Here is an 11,843-nt window from a genome sequence, read left to right on the forward strand (position 1 = left end):
CTTGGGAGGGTATATGTGTCCTGGAATTTATCCATCTCTTCTAGATATTCTAGTTTATGTGAGTAGAGATGTTATTATTCTCTAACAGTTGTTTGTAGCTCTGTGGGGACAAGGATGCCTTCTTTCACCAGTCCTATTTAATACAGTATTGGAAGCTCTGGCTAGGGTAACTAGACAAGAGAAAAAAAAATTATTCCAATAGGAAGAAGGGAAGTCAAACTATCTTTGTTTGCAGTTGACATGATCCTATATCTAGAAAACTCCATCATCTCAAGACAAAAGTATTTTAAGCTGATAAGCAACATCAGCAAAGTCTCAGGACACAAAATCAACGTGCAAAAATCGCTAGCATTCCTATATGCCAATAACAGGCAAGCTTAGAGCCAAATTATGAATGAACTCCCATTTGTGATTGCCACAAAAAGAATAAAATACCTAAGAATCCAACTAACAAGGGAAGAAAAGAAGCTCTTCAAGGAGAACTACATACCACTGCTCAAAGAAATCAGAGATAACATAATCAAATAGAAAAAAAAAAATCCATGCTCATGGATAGTAAGAATCAATATTTTGAAAATGGCCATAGAGACCAAAGTAACTCAGAGATTTAATGCTATTCCCATTAAACTACCATTGATGTTCTTCACAGGATTAGAAAACCTATTTTAAAATTCATATGGAACAAAAATAAGCCCAAATAGCCAAGGTGATCCTAAGCAAAAGGAACAAAACTGGAGGCATTACCATATCTGAGTTCAAACTATACTACTGGACTACAGTAACCAAAACAGGTACTGGCGTGAGAACAGGCACATAAACCAATAAGAAATAAGAAAACAGAGATTAAGACTGCACACCAACAACTATTTGATCTTCGACAAAACTGACAAAAACAAGCAATGGGGAAAAGATTCCCTATTAAATAAATGGTGCTGGGAGAACTGGCTAGCCATATGCAAAAAATTAAAACTGGAACTCTTCCTTACACCATATACAAAAATCAACTGAAGGTAGGTTAAAGACATAAATATAAAACGCAAAGCTATAAAACCCCTAGGAGAAAACCTAGGCACTACCATTCAGCACTTAGGCATGGGCAAAGATTTCGTGATTAAGATGCCAAAAGCAATTGAAATAAAGCAAACTTTGATAATTGGGATCGAATTAAACTAAAAAGCTTCTGCATAGCAAAAGAAACTGTCAACAAAGTGTAGAGACAACCTGTAGAATGGTAGACAATTTTGGCAATCTATCCACCTGACAAAGGTCTAATATTCAGCATCTATAAGGAACTTAAACAAATTTATAATAACCTCATTAAAAAGTAGACAAAGGACATGAACATACACTTCTCAAAAGACAACATAATGGGGCCAAGAAATATATGAAAAAAAAAAAAAGCTCGACATCACTGATCATTAGAGAAATGCAAAGCAAAATGACAATGAGATACCACCTTACTCCAGTCAGAATTGCTACAATTAAAATGTCAGAAGCAGAACAGATGCTGGCCAGATTGTAGAGAAAAAGGAACACACTTACACTGGGTGTGTAAATTGGTTCAACCATTGTGGAAGACAAGTGTGGTAATTCCTCAAAGACCTAGAACCAGAAATACTGTTTGATGCAGCAATTCCTATATATATAGACACACACATATACACACATACACATACATGTATACATATATGCATATATACATACACACACATACATGCATACATATACATACATGTATATATACATATATACACACACATATATATACCCCCAAAGGAATATACCCAAAGAAATATAAATCATTCAATTAGAAAGATACATTGCAGCACTATTCATAATAGCAAAGACATGTAATCAACTCAATTTCTCATCAATAATAGACTGGATTAAAAAAACGGTACATATACACCATGGGATACTATACAGCCATAAAAAGGAATGAGATCATGTCCTTTGAAGGGACACAGATGGAGCTGGAAGCCATTATCCTCAGCAAACTAATGCAGCAATAGAAAACCAAATAATGCATATTCTCACTTATAAGTGAAACTGAATAATGAGCACACAAGGACACATGGTGGGGGACAACACACACTGGGGCTTGTCACAGAGTGGGGGTGGGCTAGGAGTGGGGAGAGCATCAGGAAGAATAGCTAATGGATGCCAGGCTTAATATCTAGGTGATGGGATGATCTGTGCTGCAAACCACCGTCGCACACGTTTACCCATGTAACAAAGCTGCATATCCTGCATAGGTACCCCTGAACTTAAAATAAAAGTTGGAAATAAAAAGTTAAATTACATTTAAAAATTAACAACTCTTACGGAATATTAGGGTGTTTTCATTTTTTAACTCATTTTTGTTAGTGGAATTAATGTTTCAGTATCACCCATTTCTAATGGATGAATGTTAAAATGACATCCCTGTGTGAGTTAACCTTTAAGATAAATATTAGTATTAGAATTGTTGAGTCATAAGATTAGCCCTTTTGTTAAATACTGCAAATGTCTAGATATGCCAATATATAAATATTTTCTTTTGTGTGTTTGATATATTGTATTTCATAAGGTAGTGTAGGTTGAATTATGTCCACCAAAAAGATGTTCTCACTTTAAGTACCTCAGAATGTGACCTCTTTGAGAAACAGGGTATTTACAGGGATAGGCAACTTAAAATCAGGTTGCTAGACTGGTCCCTAAATCTAATGTAACTACAATCCTTATAAGAAGAAAAAATTTAGACACAGATACAGACATGAACACCAGGCAAAATAAAGGCAGAGATCAGGGTGTTAAATTACAAGTCAAAGAACACCACAGATTGCTGGAAAAGCACCAGCAGTTAGAAGAGAGGCATGAAACAGACTCTCCATCACAACCTGATTTGGTTTGGAGGTGCGTCCCCTCCAAATCTAATGTTTATATGTGATCCCTACTATTAAAGGTGGCACCTGGTGGGAAGTGTTTAGGTAGTGGGGGAAGAGCCCTCATGAATGGCTTGGTGCCTTCCCCATGGTATGAGTGAAGTTTTGCTCAGTTCACATGAATTCTGACTATTTAAAATAGCCTGGTATCTCTCTTGCTCCTTCTCTCACCATGTGACACACCTGCTCCTCCTTCACTTCCACCACGAGTAAAACATTTTTGAGGCCTCAGTGGAAGCCTAGCAAATGCTGGTAGCATGCTTTTATGCCTCGCAGAAGCCTGAACCAAATAAACTTCTTTTCTTTCTAAATCACCTAGCCTCAGGTATTAGCAATACGAAACGCATTAAAACACAACCCTAAGAAGAAATCAACCCTGCTAACACTTTGATCTCACACTTCTAACTTCCAGATCTCTAAGATAATAAATTTCCATTGTTCAAGTCACTCAATTTGTGATACATTTTTGCAGTCCTAGGGAACTAATGCATGCAGCTATAGATATAAAATTATTCACTTATATTTCCTTCTTGGACTGTAGAGATAAACTTTAACACTTTTATGTTATATGCATATGGCAGTAAAGAAAGTAATCTTGTCAGAGAACATTTTACATTTTTCTTTTACAGTGAGAGATGAATATTAAACACGTGATTTTATAAGGTTACAGAAGACAACAGATGCTAACTCAATCTGTATAATTTCAGCACAGTATAATAGAGTTTATTTATTTATAATTGTGTGGGAAGAATGTAAATAAACCAAAAAGAAAGAACATAGTTACACCAAAGGTAGCAACTGTGATCCAGATAATATGAACTTTAAAGTACACTCAAGAAGGAAATGAACTGGGCCACAATTTGAGATATAAAATCTTAACTTCTGAGGGGGGCATTCTGAAACACGTTCTTGTGTCCATTTTATGATTTTAAGAAACTCAGAATGGTGAAAAATACATTTTATGCTATGATATGGCAATTTTTAGGAGCAATATAATACTTCTAAGGTCTTAAATACCTTTGCTAAGAAAGTTTCAGAGACTAGACAGGTGGTCTTTCTGTACAGAACAGCCATAGACGTAATACTATACATTTATGCCTGATACAATGCTGATTTCAGTAAAGAATATTATTCCTATTTCCCAATAGATTGGCTGAGATTTTTTAATGTGTATTAGTTTCCTAGGGCTCCTGTAACAAATTACAATAAGCTTGATGACTTCAAACAACAGAAATTTATTCTCTCAGAGTTCAGCAGTTCAGAAGTCCAAAATCAAGGCGGGTGCAGGGTACCCCTTAAAGACACTCTTGGGGAAAAATCTGTCTCATGCCTCTTACAGCTTCTGGTAGTTGTTAACTTGTCTGGTTTATGGCCACGGCCTCCAATTTATGCCTCTGTCTTTATCACTTACTTTTGTGTGTGCGTCTACCTTCTTCTCTGCTTATCTCTTAAAAGATCAATGATTATTAAATTTGAAGTCCATCTGGATAATCCAGGAAAATTTCTTCATATCAAAATCCTTAATTTAATAACATCTTCCAAGACTGTTTATTTAAATAAAGTAAGATTCATAGGTTCCATGGATTGGAATATGGAAATAATTTTGATGGAGCCACCAATTTATACCACTACATAACATTACTAAATATATTTGGACTAATAGATACTGGAAAATTACCAATTAGGCTGACATACTCATATCTGATACTGCAGGGTATACAGATTTAGGATTGAATGTATTCCCTTGGTCTTAGTTGTTTATCTTTGGCCACTGACTTATAAATGCATTATAAGTTCTAAATATTGTAAGTGTTTTCTGCAATGTGTCATTCAAATGTGAGTTCTTCAAAGTCTTTAATCATGCTATTTCAGCTTTGGACCTCCAAGCTAATCCAGTAAAAGATGACTGAACACAGACTACCTAAAGCTGGTTAAAACATATGGCCATAGATAATTTTATAGTAGTGCTTATCTGAACTTAACATTGCCAATAAAATGCAGTGTATTTTCCAGCCGCGGCTTACCAGTGATCAATGAGGACAACAGGAAAGCTAAAGAAATGCGATGGGGAAAGGATCTCCTATTCAGTAAATGGTGCTGGGAAAACTGACTAGCCATATGCGGAAAACTGAAACTGGACCCCTTCTTTACACCTTGTACAAAAATTAACTCGAGATGGATTAAACACTTAAATGTAAAACCCAAAACTGTAAAAACCCTAGAAGAAAACCTAGGTAATACCATTCAGGACATAGGCATGGGCAAAGACTTCATGATGAAGATACCAAAAGCAATTGCAACAAAAGTCAAAATTGACAAATGGGAGCTAATTAAACTAAAGAGATTCTGCACAGCAAAAGAAACTATCATCAGACTGAACAGGCAACCTATAGAGTGGGAGAAAATTTTTGCAATCTACCCATCTGACAAAGGTTTAATATCCAGAATTTACAAGGAACTTAAACATATTTATAAGAAAAAAAACAACCCCATCAAAAAGTGGACAAAAGATATGAACAGAAATTTCTCAAAAGAACACATTTATGTGGCCAACAAACATATGAAAAAAAAAAAAAACTCAACATCACTGATCATCAGAGAAATGCAAATCAAAACCATTATGAGATACCATCTCATGCCAGTCAGAAAGACAATTATTAAAAAGTCAAGAAACCACAGATTCTGGCAAGGCTGTGAAGAAATAGTAATGCTTTTACACTGTTGGTGTGAATGTAAATTAGTTTAACCATTGTGAAAAACAGTATGGTGATTTCTCAAGGAGCTAGAACCAGAAATACCATTTAACCCAGCCATCCCATTACTGGGTCAAATGGAATATAAATAATTCTATTATAAAGACACATGCACACGTATTTTTACTGCAACACAATTTACAATAGCAAGGATATGGAACCAACCCAAATGGGGCTCAATGATAAAGAAAATGTGGTACATATACACCATGGAATACTATGCAGCCATAAAAAGGAATGAGATCATGTCCTTTGCAGGGGTATGGATCAAGCGGGAAGCCATCATCTTCAGCAAACTAAAACAGGACAGAAAACCAAACACCGCATGTTCTCACTCATAAGTGGGAGTTGAACGTTGAGAACACTTGGACACTGAGAGGGAAATAACACATACCTGGGCCTGTTGGTAGTTGGGAGGTGAAGGGAGGGAACTTAGAGGATGGGTTAATAGATACAGCAAACCAGCATGGCACGCATATACCTATGTAACAAACCTGCACAGGTATCCCAATTTTTTTTAGAAGAAGTAAAGAAAAGGAAAAAGAAAAAAAATATAGACAAACTGCTGAAGTTTATTTCAGCAACAGCTTTCAAAGACTCAGGGATAATTCATTGTTTCCGAAAGAGATAAGTACAAACTGGTTAAGCACAAACTGTTTCAACAATCAACCACCCATCCCCACACAGAAAACTCATCAGAGGTTCCCTAGTTTACAAGTTTTGAACAATAATTGTCAAGACTCAGTTGATTAACTGTAGCTGTAAACCATCCTGTAAGTAAAGTCTACCTATCAAAATTTTATACAACTCAAATGTTTAATCTGTTCAACATGCCCATTTGACAAAATTCATTTTCCATTCTAATGGTATATTCCAATATATGACTAATATACACATGAGCAACATAAAGTGGATTTTAGACATTTATTTAGTTTCCACTGTGTATTTGAAATTTGCTTTCTGGAAATATAGGGGGAACGAGATGATCTGTATCTATACAAAGATGTATAGCCTATGATCCACAGTGGCATAACAGTACATTCAATTATTGGACTCAGTATATTAAACAATAATTAATGAATATTATTTTGTATTTAATGTTATGTCATAGGCAATGGTACTCGATTATCTAATGAAAGTCTAGATTTAAACAGCCTGTTCTAGATGTCAGCAGGAGGCCAGGAACACTTGAACTAATATAGAGGAAAAAATTCAATAATTCCAAGGGACTGGAATATGTATTGGATATATCATGCTCCTTCCTCTCTCCCAACTAAATCATGAAGACATCCTACAAAGCTCTCCATTCATTAAAGTCTTGAAAGCTAGATTGATGATTAAAACACCACATTATTGAGAAAAAAATGATTCACATTTTATTTTGGAATGAGAATGTTAGTTGGAGTAGGAGCAGAATCCCAGTATGACTTTCAATCCTACTGAGGTGGTGGTAGATAAAATTAAATTCATTATGCCATTAATTGATTTTCATTAGGGAGGAAAAATATCTTTATCTTTTCAACAAAGACCTGACTTCAGCCTCTTAAAAATAAAACAAAGCAAAACACAAAACAAAAATAGTTTATGTCCTCTTGCCAGGTCACAGACATGAATTAGTTATTAATCTAGATATCCTTGAATGAAATGAGAGCTGGGAAACTTTGGGGAAACAGCCTTCCATAACCAAAAAAATGCATCCACTTGATCTCTCCTAAGATGAATTGCCACCATTTTCTAAGGCAACTCTGCACTATGCAAAATGAAGTATCCAAATATTTATGATCTACTGTATACTGACTCTAACCTGAACCACATTCTGAAGAATCTTTCTGGCCAAGCCGTAGTTTTGGCGGCTATGACAATCACATGGTTAAGAAAATATTGGCTAGAAACTTACTATATTACTGATTCCCATAGTATCCCTATTTAAATTTATAAATAGAAAAATTTAATGAGATGACATTGCCATACAATAAAATTAGCCAGGTGTTAATATCTTCTGAAGTAACTACTACAGATGTATTCCCCTTTCTAGCAAAGTTATAGACCCCGGTAGGGAGTTAGGGCCCTGGAAAATGGCTTTTCTCTGTTCTAATAAACTGTAACCCCTACCTCCTTACCCATTAGATTGTTTTCACCACGCCAGAATAGTAATACATGTTTGGATGCCTTCTTAGTAGCAGGCACATTATTTGCATTGTAAAATGTGCATTACAGGGATTCATTCCTTTAATTAATAAATAAGAACAATTTTGTACCAAATATTGTTTTAGCATCTTGTGATACATTCCAGAATAAATAAGCTGCTTCCATGCAGCTTACATCCTAGTGAGGAGAAGCCAACTATGAATAGGAGACATAAAAATAAATTACTAGTTTACTAAATGATAATATCACATATTAAATTTAAAAAAATAGAAAGAAGGTGGAGGGGCTGGAGGGTGCCTGATATATTTAAACACACACACACACACACACACACACACACACACAGAGAGAGAGAGAGAGAGAGAGAGAGCACACAAAGAGGCTAGGATAGCTAGGTGGGATGAATTAGTAAAAGAACAGAAGGAACTACTGATGACCCAGATGATGCTGGGTATTGCAAAGCCTTTGGGAGAATTTTGGCTCCTACTTTGAAAAAAATGGGAAGTTATAGAAATGCTTTGAGCAGACAAATGACAAGATATCATTCATATATTCAAAGGATCACTTTGGTTTCTGTTTTGTAAATAGGCTATAATGAAGAAAGAGAAGAGCAGGGAAATTATTGGCATATAATTTGTTTTTCTGCCTGGGTGGCAGCACAATAACTGGTGAGAAAGTTGTGAATTTCTGGATATAATTTACAGGTAGAGCCTATGGATTTACTAACACGGTGGATGTCTCTGACTGAATGTGAGAGAAAGAGAGTAGTCAGGAAAGAGTCTACGTGTTTTGTTTTGTTTTGTTCCTAAACGATCAAAGCATAAAATTATAAAGATGGGAAATATGACAAAAAAAGCATTTGAACAAGCATAATCACAAGCATAATCATCCAAGTACAGTTTTAATAGAGTAGAAAGTTGGGGACACGGGATTGGAATTCAAGGGAAGATTGATGCTAATGATAAGAATTTGGAGAAATTGCCATCTTATAGGTGGACAATTACATCTCATTGTGGTCTTAAGTTACATACTTATTCTTAATTAGGCTTAACATATTGTCAAATGTTTACAAGCCATCAATTTTATTCTCTTTTCCTTTTTCTTTAATTTAATTATTTATCTATTTTATATATTTATATATGTATATATATACACACACACATATACACATATAGCTTCTCCTATAGTTTCTTACAAATTTGGGTTTTTCTGTTATATGTGTTTCAAACATATTTTCTATGTGTATCAAATGCCTTTCCTCAGCTGTTAACTTTGTTTTTGTCCATATTCTTTCTTGTGTTTTTTGATGAATAGAGATCCCTAATTTTTAATCTAGTCAAATTCGTCAATTTTTTCTTGTCAATTTTTTTCTACCTCTTGGGCTTTCCATAATCCTCTTTCTATTTAAACTTCATGCTTAAAACATTTTCTATGTTTTAATTAGTTATTGTAGGTGATCTATCAGTGGGAGTCACATACTACTCTATATAATCTGTCATATTATTGGAAACAAATCCAAATTTACCTACCTTTTGAAAGTAAATAATTGAACATGTTTTCAAGCTGAGAAAAAGCATAGATCACATAGTTAAACACAATAAAAATAATTTTTTTGTAGTTTATCAGAAAGATAAATATTTGTTAGAACTGTTATAAAAAATCTATCATAATTTTAGCCAACAATCACAAAATTTACAAGGTTGTGCTGCACAAATTATGAAACTTTAGTGAATCATAGAATATATCATAATTAAGATAAAATGAAGTGAAATTATCAATACTAAGCAAAACATACTTGGTTACTGTATATTGTGCATAAATGATTTGTTTAAATGTACATGAAAACATTAGGATCTCAAATAGTAATTGGAAAAATTAAATGAAAAGTTCACTTCGAACAAAAAATAATGAACAAAAATACGGGAAAATGCCCATCTAACAGTAAATAAACAAATTCAAATTAAAAGTGTAATGTTTTAGTTCATATATAAGCAGATAATTCAGATTAAGAAATAGTAAGGCTTAAAGAAGACATTCAAATACTATGATGATATACTTTGATATATCCTATTAAAGAACAACATGGTAGTACAAATCAAAAACCATAAAAATGCCCATAATGTAAATTGAATACATTCTAGAGATCTGCTGTACTATATTGTTCCCATAGTTAACAATACTTTATTTCACACTTACAAACTTAAGAGTTTAGATCTCATGATGTTAGATGTTCTTACTACAATGTAAGTTCACATATGAGCTACACAATTTCACCTAAATTTAAGCTGACTTAAAAAATATCCGATTTTTTTTGAATTGTCATATGCCTTACTAGGCTCATAAGCCTAATAATTCAACTTCTATGGATTTATTTGGAAATAAATAATTTGACCTGATTTTAAAATACTAGAATGATTATTCCAATCAGATGTGGTAGCTTTAGCTGTCCAAATTTAAAAAATAGAAAATGTCTACATATTAAGTAAATGAATGGTCCTAACAATGGACCAATGGGTGAATGTCATATACATTTTCAAACACATAAATTTTCTTGCATGTTGGAGGTGGACAAAGAACAATCTATAAGTTCTCACTTCTGTGTCTTGCTTCTATGTGAGCACATCCTGATGAAAAGGAAATTCTAGGCCAAATCAATCCCTCAATGGGGGATAAAAGCACAGTCATTTATAAGCAAAGGAACAAAATCATTCAACTTGGTTAACCTACCAGTACTTATAGAGAAGTTGCTCTTTCTGCCCTCTAATTGAGTGATAGCAGCGCTGTTACTTATGGCCTCCAATACACTGACAAGAACACTGTAGAAAAATCTTCCTCTCAAGCAGATGGAAGACTACACATCCACAGGGTTGAGATTGCATTGTGGATTCTCTGAGAAGCAGAAAGATGTTTGACCAACAGACTACTGTCTTTGAGGTTTGAGCTCTTGTTTAAATGGTTGGATTGCTGAATTCTTAGATATCATCATGTAAAGATAATTGGTTTTGTTATACCTCTACTAACCAAGCATATATGAAACCAGTATTATATTCACAATCAAAATATGCTTTGAAATTCATTAAGCTAATTTGACAGCAATATAGTATAACAGGCAATGATACTCATAATCATCATTAGCTACCCTTCAATTTACCAATTTAGATTAGAATATTGTACAGAGCTGTCATCTATACTCACACTATACTACTTGCCCTGTAAAATTTCATAGGAAATCACCACAGATTCATAAGTAGGTATATGACTATTTTAAAGTATTAAATAGTTTATATTATGTGTGTATACATTGTGTTAGCCATGAGAGTCTGAATTTCCTCTATTATTTTAAGTGAAAAGGCAAAATGTAATAGGTAAACTATGATTATTAATTATCATAATTATATCAATTATACTATCATATAAATAGGTTATTGGGTACATCCTGCTATACCAATGTCAGGAAAGTAATAATTATTTAGAAGAAAGTTTAGATTAACAACTATTTTATTGTGATGTGTTTTAGCATTTGCCTGATTTTACTGAATTTAATTTTTCATATCATTGGTTTACATGATCAGTTATTTAACTGTGTCTGTAGAAATATAAAACCGGTAAAATAATTTAAAATAATGGAACTTTAAACAGCAAAGTAAATGAACCAAATAGGTACATATACATGCTATCATAATCTTAAGAGTGAGGTCATTTTCAAAGAAAATATTTGTAGTTGTTCATTTTTCCCTAATTTCATAATCTTTAAAACATAATGTTTCCCAAGATTAAGTTAACTGAAATATCAGATTAGAGATACAGTGAATGACAGGTTTTTGTTCAGTCAAAATCGCATGCAGAGCATACCAATAGTTTTACCATTGACAATAAATAATTTATGAACTTCTTTTGCACCTACAACATTATTCCTTTTCTTGACTTAATTCCTTGTTGACTTTTCCACCATAAATCTGACTAGCAACAAGATTTATTTGACATTCCCTATTAAATCATTACTTTGTATTCAGATAAA

This window comes from Mandrillus leucophaeus, unplaced genomic scaffold, assembly GCF_000951045.1.
Source record: "Mandrillus leucophaeus isolate KB7577 unplaced genomic scaffold, Mleu.le_1.0 Scaffold1326, whole genome shotgun sequence".
In the NCBI taxonomy this organism is placed as follows: domain Eukaryota; kingdom Metazoa; phylum Chordata; class Mammalia; order Primates; family Cercopithecidae; genus Mandrillus; species Mandrillus leucophaeus.